This window comes from Canis lupus, chromosome 12 (genome assembly GCF_048164855.1).
Source record: "Canis lupus baileyi chromosome 12, mCanLup2.hap1, whole genome shotgun sequence".
In the NCBI taxonomy this organism is placed as follows: Eukaryota; Metazoa; Chordata; class Mammalia; order Carnivora; family Canidae; genus Canis; species Canis lupus.
In genome coordinates this window covers 51,122,876-51,135,844 of record NC_132849.1, presented here as the reverse complement: position 1 = coordinate 51,135,844, position 12,969 = coordinate 51,122,876, and the positions used below count along the sequence as shown (strand labels likewise).

The following is a 12,969-nucleotide window of genomic DNA, read 5'->3' as shown; positions in this document are numbered from 1 at the left end:
CCTTCTTTATTACTGCTCTCACATTATTGTGCCAGAGGAGACCCATCAAGTTTCATAAGACATTAAAGAGCAGAGAGGCCCCTTTTGAAAGAGTTAAGGTTGAAGGAGCCATACTCTCTAGTATGGGCATCAGCACCTGGCACAAAGTAGGTACTTCAAGAAAATATTTGAGTGATAAATTAAATGGTGATTTTCTGTTGTTTTAAGAGCAATTGTGTAGTCATTCAAATAGCTTACACATGAGATTCTTTTAAGATCTTATTTATTTATTTGTTTGTTTATTTATTTATTTATGACAGACACAGAAAGAGACAGAGACACAGGCAGACGGAGAAGCAGGCTCCATGCGGGGACCCTGACGCAGGACTCAATCCTGGAACTCCAGGATCACACCCTGGGCTGAAGGCAGGTGCTAAACCGCTGAGCCACCCAAGGATCCCCTACACATGAAATTTTTGATACCAGAGAGGAAGAGCATTTTAACCAAGCTTGCCATCGCATTTTTCTAACCCCACAAACAACTGTGAAAGCCTTGCTATTTCTCTGAGTTTCAAGATAAGTCTGAGGTTGGATGAATCAAGAATGGGAGAATCATCTGTTTTCAAAACAGTAGATACTCTCTGTTCACTGTCACCCCACATCTGGCCTCCCAGGGCAATCTGAACTTGCTTTTATGGTGGCCCCTGCCAATCTGTCCTGTTAATTGTTGGATTACTCTGCCTATTCCAGTAGATTGCACACCTCTTGAGAGCAAGGTTTAAATGTATCACCTGATTTTATATTCCTGGGGTGCACTTAGTCCCTGGAACATACTAGGAACTTGAAAATAGAGGACAAAGTGAATGATTTCATGATTGAATTCTGAAAGCCTTTTTGAAGCTACAGCATCCCTTCACTTCTTGTGTGTGTGCGTCTGTCTCATCCAAGATGTTACTAGCCTCATCTAATTCTGATTTTTTCTATGATTAGCCTAATTTAATTTCATACTAACTCCCACATTCAGCCTCAGACCTCATACCCAGCAGACACACTCATCACAACAGCTCTACACACTCCATAAGGTTTCTCAGTTTTAGGTTTTAAAAGCTAAAAGAATAATTTCTGGATTTCTTTCATTCCCAACAGCCAAGGTTTTCTGATGTCAGACGCTGAGCCCTCTGTGGGTGAAGTTGTAGCCTGTGGGCCATCCTCAGATATTTTGTATTTTAGGATTCAGCTAGACCAGCAGTTGTAAACAGATGCTGGCCCGCATCCCCAAATTCTTTGCTCAGTTAAACCTACTTTGTGTGGCAGCCTCATCCTCAGGCAGCTCTCAGAAGCCAGACTTTTGTAGCCTGAAGTGTGTGGGGCTCAGAGAAGGTGGGTGGAACTTATGAATCAGAACCAAAGCACAGTTTTCCTTTAAGTCGACTTCTCACTCTTGGCTCATGTTGACGTCAAAAGCCCTAGATTTGTAGGGGAAGAATGTGAGATGAGTGTCTTTCCTTCTGTGCTATAGCACAGCATGAACTTTAGAGGGAGGATTGCAAGTTGTTTAAGGTCTGAAATATTTGCTCCCTGCCTTTCTAGTACACGTGTTTGAGGCTGAGAATCTTATCAGTAGATAAGGGCAGAGAGGCTGCCATCCCACATTCCACAAACTTACTTCCAGATGGCTTAGAGACTAGGGGTGAAAAACTCAAGCTCTTCAATCAAGCCAAACAGCCCACACCTTTATTGCCCCATTTGTTTAGGGGCCTGTCACGGGCCTCCTAACATCTCAGAATCAGCCGTGGGGGCAGCTGTTTAATTAACTCCTCAAGGCTGCATTTTGGTGGGGGCAATTCATTTATTATGAAAAACAAATTGAAAGGTCCGAGGGTTTTTTGTTCCTTTTCTTCTTTAGTGGTTACTGTTATCTGGAGCTTCTGGCTTCGTCCAAATAGCAACGATGATGGTTTTTTAAAAGGAGCCACTTGATCTTTTGTGTTGTTACTTTTTCTTTCCTTTTCCATTTTCCGAAATCAGACTGGCTATCTGCTTTGAACATGGAGAGATTTCTTTTCCTTGGTACCAGGAAACAATGGTATTTTCCCAGACTTTTTTCTGTGTGTTTTAGTTGTAGAAATACCACACTTGCAATATTAACTACTTACAACAGTGACAAAGTTACATGTTGCTCTGTCTCAGGTTAAATTGTGGTTGTAAATAATTTTTGGCTAATTTCTAATAGTTTGAGAGCTTACTGTAAGACAGACACCTCTGTGCTAGGCCCTAAGAAACATACTGAAAGAGAAAAGAAGACAAGACTCCTTGAGGAATTTATAGTCTCACTTTCTGGGAAAAGACATACTTGTATTTTTATTACTTTTAAAATTTTTATTTAGAGATGATCTTTGATTTAAAGAGGATTTGCAAGGATTTTGTAGACTGTCCCCATAAAATCCTCACCCAACTTCCTCTAATGCCAACATCTTACATAGTAACAATGATATCAAAACAAATATGTTGGCATTGACATCATAGTATTAACTAAACTGTAGACTTACAGACTTTACCCAATTTTTCTACCAGTGTCCCTTTTCTGTTTTAGGATCCAGTCAGGATCCACAGCTTGTATTTAGATGTCATGTCCCCTTTGTCTTCTTCAATCTAAGACAGTTTCTTGGTCCCTTTTTGTCTTTTGTGGCCTTGATGCATCTGAAGGATAGTGGTCAGGTGTTTTGTAAAATATCCCTCTCTACTCATCCTTTTGGTGCCTGTTGAGAATCAGTCTCCTTCAGAATGTGCCCTGGAGATTATGTGGATTTAGAATTCTATGGATATAGTGTAACAGCCAAAGGGGTCTCTCATTTCTAAAATGTAGAAATGTAGAAACCCAGGCCTCCTGACTTTTGAGACAGTGTTAGAATTATCTTCCTGTCTACTTTGGAATTCCAGGGAAACTTAATTCCTGAGGAAGTCTGACCTTGAGATGTGGTCCTATAATGCCTAAAGAACTGTGCTCTACATGTTTCCCTGAGCCCCAGCGTGGAGCCTGCTCAACAAGCACTGTTAATTTGAATTCAGTTTTGCTCCAGAGAATCCAAATGCTGAGAATGGCTAAAAAGCCTTTGCCAGATATGAGCTAAAATGCATGGAAGGTTAAGAACTGATATAGTGGAGCAAGCTGAAGAAAAAAAAAAAAAAAAAAAAAAGGCCAGATTCCAGATTCCTGGTAGCAATCTGAGATACTTACAGCAGAGCCATTGTTGTTGCCTAAAGGAGCCCCCAAAGAGCAGGTAATACTCCCCTCTCCTGCAAATACTTTTCTTTGCCCACAAGGCCAGAAGAGAGGACCTATCTGCCCTTGATCTCAAAGAACTTTCTGTCCATCTTAATTCCTGAGATCTGAGGGCACAGAATATGGCAGCCATGGATTACCTCATATGGCATCTCAATTCAGTTTCTTGATTTCACACACCATTTGTTAAGGTTTAGATAAGACCTAGCAAAGTGGTAAGATCCTCATATCTCAGAGTTTGAATACGTGAAGTTAATAATTGGGTCAAATATGCCAGTGGCAGAGCAGTGCATTACCCTAAGCCTAACAAAATGGAGCTTGAGGCCATGAGCAGATACACCAGCAGAGTGAACCATACTGTCATCCCCCATCTGACCTTGGTTCTATTGGCCATTGGTATGTTCTTTACTCCTTGATTCTTCACTTATGAGATTGCATCCATCAAGTACACTCAGGATATCTATGAAGAGCTCTTCATCTCCTTGGAAGCCTCACTCCTCATTGGCTTTGGAGTCTTCTTCTCACTCCTCTGAGTTGGCATCTACATATAAGCTCCCAAGGGTTCCAACCAGGCAGCCTCACTGAATTCCTACTTTTGTAAATTATTTTTTTTACTATTGCTAAAAGTGTCCCACCTGCTGCTCATAATAAAGGCAGATGTATGACTGTCAAAAAGAATAATAATAATAATTGGATCAAATAGTGCAATCATTAGTCATCTAGATCCTTCGGGAATGTGCAATTCTGAATCATCATAGAGTATTCTAGAAAGAAAGCTTATGCTTCATTATTAGTGGTCAGAAATTAATACTTGGTTCTAAATATTTTGTGTAGCCCTCTTGGGGATAGGAGAACTTTCTCCTGGCATCCTCTGTTGGCAGCATCCCAGTGCATGCTAGGTGAGTGGATTTGCCTCATGTTTTGGAGCAAAGACAAAGCAAGCCAGGAAATGGCCTGGGAATGAAGAGTACTGGTACTAGTTCCAGCTGTCTCATAAGTGATTTTGCAACTTGGTAAAAGTAGCTGTGCATCCGTGTTGCAGAGTTGCTCCTAGCTGTGCTCTTAGGGAATTCAACTTGATTGGTATTTTTTGAACTAGATAGTAAAAAAGGCCTTTAGAGGTGGCTCTGGTGGGGTGTGGACTTAGGAGCGTCAATCAAATCTTTTGTTGCAAAACATTAATTTTTTTTAAGATTTTATTTATTTATTCATGAGAGACACACAGAGAGAGGCAGAGACACAGGCAGAGGGAGAAGCAGGCTCCATGCAGGGAGCCTGATGTGGGACTCGATCCTGGGACCCCGGGATCATGCCCTGGGCTGAAGGCAGATGCTCAACCGCTGAGCCATGCAGGCATCCCAAAACATCAAATTTTTTTTGATGTTTATTTGTTTTTGAAGTCAGGAACAATGATCCAAGTGATCTGTTGCATAGTATTAAAAAGAAAGGGTTTTGTCATCAGTCAAATCTTTCACATACTGGCCACTTACTAGCTGTGTTCCTGAAGCAATAGGGTTGACTTTCCTGAGTCATAGTTTCTTCATCTTTAATAAAGAAAAAATAACTGTAGCATCCCCACCCTGAAGTTGGTGCGGATTAGAGTTATGGAGTGAAATGTGCTTTGTGCAGCACCTGGCACGTTATGGGGGTGATATGAATTATAAAGGCTCTTCCTCCTGTAGTGTTCTGAGATCCTGAGGGCCCAACCTGGTGGCTCTACTGGAATGACACCACTGCAGTCACCATCTTCTGCAAGATTAAGGCAATTTTTAAACCTGAGCTGTCAGACGCTCAAAGGACAGGGTATCAGCCCAAGCAGGAAAAGGTCCATGAAAGGGATCCCTGCAGGTCCATCATAGCTTGCGAATTTGTTAGAAGGTGACGGAACATTCCTCTAGCTCTTACATAGGGTGGGAGACATTCTGTTCTTGGTGTCCTTCTTCTTTTCTTACCCCAACTGTGCAGGGCTATTCTGGGTCTATGTATTTTGGGAGCCATAATGAGGTGCTTCTCATCATACCTTGCCATTTTCAGGCAGCTTTTACTAGCCGCCTGGACACGGGGACAACATAGCAATTTAAGAGCTATAGTGGACTAGGCTGGAAATAGAGAGGCCTGCGCTGTAGCAGCAAGAGATGGGAGTGGGGAATTGTGTCCTCCTCTTCATAAAAGAGGAAAGCTAAAATGGCTTACAGTCACACAGAGAAAAATCCCAAGGATGAGAAATCAAATTTCCTCGTGCTCAGACTACAAGATGCCTAAGGCTAGAAAAGAATAGGTGATCTCTTAAAGCAGCAAAGAACCAACTTGAGTGGAGCTAGAGTAGAAAAATGGGCTTTCTTCATTTGCTAGAGCATAAGAGCTGTCCAAGCCACCTGATCATGATTCATTTTGAGCTGAGGTTCTACTGACATGGGAATAAATTCGAAGAAAGTGAAGCTGTCAGTCAATCAGCCTCCAAGGCAAAATGCTACCCATATAAATACCTTCAAATTCTGAGTGACCAATCATCCTTTCTTCTCCTATGGCATGAACACTCTAGAATTACAAAGCTACTCTTCCTAGACATGACTTTCCAAAGCCTGAACACTTTCTGTGTTTTGTTTTGTTTTGTTTTAATTCTGAAGCTCATCCGGGACCTACAGACTTGCATCTCAAAATTACATATTCTCTGACACCATAATGGAGAATCTTTGTAAAAATATATGTGCAGATTGATATCTCATTCCAAGAACCTCATATTTCCTCTCTCTTATGGCTGGGGGTGAGGGGAGGGAAAGGGGGAGAAAACGCTGCACACATTAACATTTTGCTCAAGTTTTCAAACAAAAAAATGTTGTTCCTGCTTCAAACCCAGGATAAAGGAAGTGCTTGTCTCCAGGAGCTGACACTTTCCTGGTCATATTTCAGATACAATTAGCCTCCATTGATGGCGGTGGTTGATCTATCAAATGAGCAGCTAATCTTATCTGCGGTTCACAAATGGCTCAGATGGTAGCTTGTGACTTTGATTACTGGAAGACTGGTCCCCATCAGACGGCTTTGCTCCAAACAGTGGTCCTTTCAGCCTTCTGCTCATGGAGATCAAAGCACTCTCCCCTCTCCCTATCTGCAGGGAAGCTCATTAGAGGGAGGCTGTCAGGGTTATAATCACGCAACAGTTTTACTTCTGGGTTATAACGCTTTCCCCTTCTTATCAGCCTGTGAGGTCCAAAGTGAGAAGGATAAAGGAGGTACCGATGACATCTGATACATTTAATAGGCTCACTGGTGACTGCCTGGCCCCAGCTCTCTGCCACTGCTGCCTCACTGACTACTGACGGAGTTCCCTCTCCGCCCCCGGCCTATAGGGATTATTCTTTATTCCTGGGGGTGTGAGATGGCGGTAGGGGGCAGGATCCATTGTCTCCTAAGAGTTGCTTTACTATGAGAACAGAATAAAAGAAAATAGGAGTTTCTAGATCCAGAGATCTGCCTTTAAATTTCATCTTTCATACAGTAGTGCATGAACTTGAGCATTTTGCTGTGATCTTCAGTTTCTCCTGTAAAATATGTAAATTAAGACTTTTCTAATTGGCCTTAATGTGCAGATCTCAAATCTCTCTCTCCCAGAAGACTTCTATTATAACCTGAGTTCCATTCCTCTCCTTCCCCCTTCACCTGGAAGAGTTACAGCACCTCCCTACTGTCATTGCTACCTCTTCTGTCTTCTAGGGCACTACTAACACTGCACTTGGCATGCCTGGTTCTCTGTCCCCTTGCTTTTTCCTCCCCAACAGACAGTGAAATATTCAAGGTATAGGGGATTGAGGCTCTATATATCAAAGAATGCCTTCACTTGACACAGTTGACGCTAAAGGAATGCTTGTTGTTCTCACTGAATGAAGTACTCTATATTAACATGATTTGCAAAGCAGAGTGGGAAGGATTTGCACTTAGTGGATGTAGATGCTTTTGGAGATTCATTAGGAACTCATGTCAATGACCTATTTTAGTGGTTCTGGGGTGGGGCCGAAGAATTTACAGTTTTTTTTTTTTAAGGTTTTATTTATTTATTTGAGAGAGAGTGAGAGAGAGAGAGAGAGAGAACACAAACAGCAGAGAAGGGCAGAAGAGCAAGCAGACTCCCCACTGAGCAAGAGGCCTGATTCAGGGCTCTATCCCCAGACATCAGGATCATGACCTGACCAGAAGGTATATGCTTAACCAAGTGAGCCACCCAGGTGCCGCAAGATTTTACAGTTCCAACAAGTTCCCACTTTAAGAACCACTGATGTAACCTGATCCTTCTATTTGTAGATGAAGATATTTTTTTAAAGATTTTATTTTAATTTATTCATGAGACACACACAGAGAGAGAGAGAGAGAGAGAGAGGCAGAGACACAGGCAGAGGGAGAAGCAGGCTCCATGCAGGGAGCCCGATGTGGGACTCGATCCCAGGTCTCCAGGATCAGGCCCTGGGCCAAAGGTGACACTAAACCACTGAGCCACCCAGGCTGCCCTGTAGATGAAGATACTGAGGCTCAGAGTGGAGAAGGGACTTGTGCAAGGCCAGATAATTAGAGGCCTCAGTGCGTTCTTATTTCTAGTTTATCAAAGTCAACTCTGTCACGTGTGTGTATTTTGAAACATATACTGAATACATCTTGCTGTTTGTTTTTAATTTATGTTGATCTCCTTAAGGCTTCAAGCTTGGGTCTTTTAATTCTAAATCTCATGGTCATTTCACAACATAGTCATTTCATAACTTGCTGTTTTCGTGTTAAGAAGCAACTAGAGTCCTGCTGCCAAGACGCCGGCTGAGTTATTATCTTTATTTGTCTCTTGTATTCTGTATCTTCATTGATGCTTTTAGAAATAGCTGGGAAGAAATGCCCAAGGGAACACAGCTCACAGAAGAATCAGAGAAGGACTCTTAGTACCATGTGGCGGACTTGGTGTCTTCATCACGTAGCCCAACATAACCTAGGTCAGGTCTTTACCCATCCACTCAGATGGGAATGTGGAGCTCCTGCCAGCAGTGGTCATTATCAGAATGAGAAGCAACAACCGTTGGCTATGGGAGTGGGAGGTCTGGAGCTGGATAGGCCTAGGTTTAATTTTCACTTCCTCATATCCCTGGCAGAGTAAAATTGCTTCAGGGATTTAACTAGGAGACTCATTTTGTTACTACATAAACTAGGAAACAGATCTACTTCACAGGGTTATTGTAAGAATTAAAAGAAGGAATTTGTAAGCATCATGCACTGTATTGGGAACATACCAAGTACTTGGCCAGCGTGAGGGCCTTCTCCTCCTCTCTTCTCTTCCTACCTTTCTTTACCTCCTCCCCACTGTCTCTCACTATCATCAAAAAACCGACATGGGAGAACATGGGTGAAAAATGTTAACCCAGCTGGAAAAATAAGCAAAATACCTTTTGTTTTTAACCTATCTCCTGATTTACTTACTGTTCTTTCTTCAACATTAATTTAACTGTGATTTTTTTTTTTGCTTGTGGAAATCCATCTAAAACTTTTAAGAAAGAAATTATTTGCAGTTAAAATAATGACCTTTCCATTAAATATAATTTGGGAGGCATTAGTACTAATTGTAATTATAATGGAATTTATGTCTGACACGTTATGGTTCATGTGATGAAAGAAAGCCAGGCACTCCCCAGAAATCAGTGACAAGCTTATCAGAATATTAATCTCCTTCAGTTACTCTTTAAGAGAATAAATAACTAATCAGTCACTGGATGCTAATACAATATATAACACTTTGCTAAGATGGATGATAATTTAAGCTTCAGCAGAATATATTTATTTAACTGACAGAAATCATGACTCAATTTTATTTGTTTTAAATGTCAATGCAGTAAAGCCAGACTAGCAATAATGCTTGGAAAACGGAAATTTTTGAGTAATATTTTTTAATTAATCTTTGTGAGAAATAATAAATTCCATCTTAAGCATTCAACATATATCTGAGATGTTTGTTAATTACCCAGTCTTAGTAAGTGGTCTCTGAGAAATACCTTTAATCCATGCTAGGCTCATTCCTTGAGTATAATTATTTTGACCATCAAATTTCATGGCATATAATTTTAGCTGCAGAAGTTTTGAGAAATAGGACAAATGTTTGTTGGCCCAGAACAGAACTAGCTGTTAAGATTCTGAATAAATTACAGATATTAATCAACTTTGTTGGGATTACCTTTTTCTCCTATGGTGGAATTAGGGGGATGGGATCTCATTAAGAGAGAAAAACACTCACCTAAATGTTGGTTTATTTGTTTTTTTTTTTTGTTTTTTGTTTTTTTTTTTTTTATGGCTGTATTCCAACAGCAGGTGTAATCTCCATTGGCTGCCCTTTCATCATGATTTTGCTTAAGTCTAGCTAATAGACTAGGACTAGCCATTCTCTTGTTTGGAGAGCAGCAGGCCATTCTTAGCCCAGGGTGGTGTGTGTGAGCATTAGTGACATGATAGAGGGAGTCTGTCTATTTCCCTATGGAGGGACTTTTAGCCAGTGGAACACTCCAGCCCTGTCTACCCTTCACACCTTTGGAAGAGGAGGTAGTTACCCAGCTTATGAGTTGGGAAAAGAAATTGAACTAAGCATCATGTGCCTCTTTAGAATCCAGCCTACCTAAAGACAAAGTGCCATCTGGTTCACTCTCAATTATTCGGAGAACAGTCTTGGAGCAGAAGGTTCTATCCCTTCAGGGACTCAAAGAATTATTAATCACTAAAAATTACCAATGATAGGCTTGTCTAAAAATAGGGTAAAATATTTGCAAACCCACTTAGTCGAAAATCTAAAGTTACCCTCTCTAAGTATCTTGTGAATTAACTCAGGACAAAAGGGGGCATTTACTTACTTATTGGGCCCTCTGTCAACCCCCAGCAGAGCATATGGGAATCCTGACTCTCTAGGGTCTGATGCAAGGAGCCCCAGACTCATGTATGGGCACTTAAACTATGTCATGACTCAGTAAAGGTTGATAGATTAAAGATAGCACACAGGTCTGAAGACTTTTTGTGATTCTCCATTTCCTAGTCTTTGTCCAACAGGACAAAAATAGATTCTGTGATTGAAATGACTCTGGTATTACATATCCTGTATTCTTACCCATCCTCCATTTCCATCAATACCTCCATTGTAGATATATGCCTTCCTAGACTTCTGTGTCCTTTAGATCAGGGTTGCTCTCAAGAGGTGGGGTGAATGTTTAATAGAATGTGAAAAGGATTACAAGACAGATAATCTGTTCTTGAGCTTTCCTGAGACCAGAAAGAAGGTGATACGGATGCCCCTGTGGAGATATCAGCCACACTTGTCATTTGGGTGTGTGCTTTTTGCTGCCTCCGAGTATAGATGAGCTTTGATGTTTCTTCTGAAAAATTATCTTTTTGGGAATGTAACTGGGCCAACAAGTGCAGGAGTAGCTCTGAACCATGCTTTGTTCTGAGATAGAAATGGACCATGAAAGTCCCAATTAAATGATGGTGTAAACATTTAGAGAAAGGAAGAAGATACTTGCTCCAGTGAGTTAGCTCTGGCTGCTAAACAATTTCAACTCACCCACTCTTAAAGCAATGGGCTCCTCTGAGTCTGACAGTGGTTTACACAACTGCATGATTCCACAAAGTAGAAATATACCCAGAGGAACGGAGCTCACAAACTCATCTCTTGTAAGATGTGGTTTGTTGAGGACTTCCCTGCCTGTGTTTTCATGGATAGCTACAAGATTGGGGAAGCCTATTCATGACAGAGTAATCTGTTTGAACTTTTAGCTGGGACATGGAAGACATGGTATTAATTTAATCTTACTCATGTATTCATCTATTCATACATTTATTTATTTATAAGATATGTTTGAAATGCTTGTTCTGTATCACTTTATATTGGCAATGGGGGGATGGGGGTGGAATACAGGGAGGGGTAAATAAGACGTAAGTCACAGTGAGCTCACAGGCTGGTGGAAGAAACAGGAAGGATACAGGAAATCACAATGAAGTACAACGTGTCCTCTGATGTTAAGAGCACAGAACTGGATCACAAAGCTTTCTCTCCTAGAGAATGGTTGAAGGCTTTCAGAGGAATTGGTATGTGAGGTAAGGCTGAGCTAATGAGATCTTTCTTGGCCACTGGGGATGTTAAGGTAGGAAGAAAAGTCAACAGAGTCCTGTTTTTCTAGGTATCTGGTAGGACTTCCATCTTGCATGTTTTTAGAGGATTATTTCGTTAGGGGCCATTATGTATCTTGAGATAGTTGCCTATTTGTTGACATCCCACTCTATATCAAACACTGTACTTGGCAATTTTATATAGGTTATTTTTATTTCTTACAGCAACCATGTGAACTTGAGACCATTATTCAATTTGCAAAAAGGAACTGAGGGTCAGGATGCATAAATACTTCACCCCAATGGATACACAGGACATATTTCCTTTCCAGGGCCCAAAAAGCATTCAGGAGTGGAGAACTTGCAAGCAAACAAGTGCTGCCTGCTGGAGCAGAGCTGAGCTTGGATTCCTCTCGCTCTCATGTCCGGGCAGCTGATGGCAAGCGAGCCTCTCATCTGCGGAGCTCAAATGGGCACCTGCTTATCTGCAGGTTCACTAGCTCCTCTCCCTGCAGCCCTCCCGCCACCGATTTCATTTTTTATTTTCTTTGTTCTACCCCGACCGTAACATATATCCGAGGCCAGGAGGAGGCTTTGGCCGCTGACATGCCAAAAAGGCCTTAATCTTTTTCTGCTATGAAGTTCTTTTCAAAATATGTGGGGAAGCATAGTTGTCCTCCTCTCTCACCTCTTTGCCCAGCGGTCCCCACATTTCCTACCTCGTAGGAACATCGCAGCAGCCAGTGGGAGTGGGGACCAGGCAGCCCAGAAGCAGCCTTCCACAGGAGTGCTACAATCTCTCTCTAGTTGTTTCTTTGAGTCCCAGATAAAATTCTGTCTCATTGACCTCTTGGTTCTCAAAGGCGGAGTGGATATTGTTTGTAGCTCATTTTCTCCAGGCAGTTTAACAGAGTATGCTTTCAGAGATATCACGTAACTGAAAGACAGAATTAAATGAGAATGGCAGAAGTCTGGCAGTAAGTAGCCCTGTGCTGGTGGTTTTCATTGGAAAGCATATAGGATTACCCTATTGTTCCAGATATTAGCTTTCTGTACCCAGCATATACATATTTAAACAGCATAGCAAATGGGCTACATTATAAAGCACCTATATGTCACCAAGGCCCAGAAAGCCGATGTTGTGCCAAGGCCTGGAGACATCCTTCCAAGTTTCCTCGCATCTGAGAGGCAGATTGTCTCCGTGCTTGGGGTGGGCCAGCCAGCCTGAGTTTAATAGCAAACATTCTCAGGTTTTTTTTTTTTTTTTTTTTCAGATCCGTGTATAAAACAACTTTTGTTTGAATGTGACATCTGCCTGCAAAGGAGCAAATCCCCAGCACCACCAGTGCATCTTGTCAGGCCAAAATCCAGAGAGGCTCTAATGGGGTTTTCTTCAAACACTGTGACTCGAGCTCCAGACCATCCCCTTGCTTGCTCCAGGAAACATTATCAACCTATGGCTCAGGGTTAAGGGTTGGGGTTGGGGTATCATTAGTGTTTTCATCACTAGCTGAAATGTACAGTCTGACAATCACCATGCCCACAGATCAAAGGCAAGGGGAGGTGCTATCTGCTGCCAGCTGTACTGTGAC

At 41.7% G+C, this 12,969-nt stretch overlaps 1 pseudogene; it reads left to right on the top strand.

Moving 5' to 3' along the window:
• Positions 1-3,573: 3,573 nt before the first annotated feature.
• On the top strand, positions 3,574-3,813 carry LOC140600736 (dolichyl-diphosphooligosaccharide--protein glycosyltransferase subunit TMEM258 pseudogene; annotated as a pseudogene).
• The last annotated feature ends 9,156 nt before the right edge of the window (positions 3,814-12,969 follow it).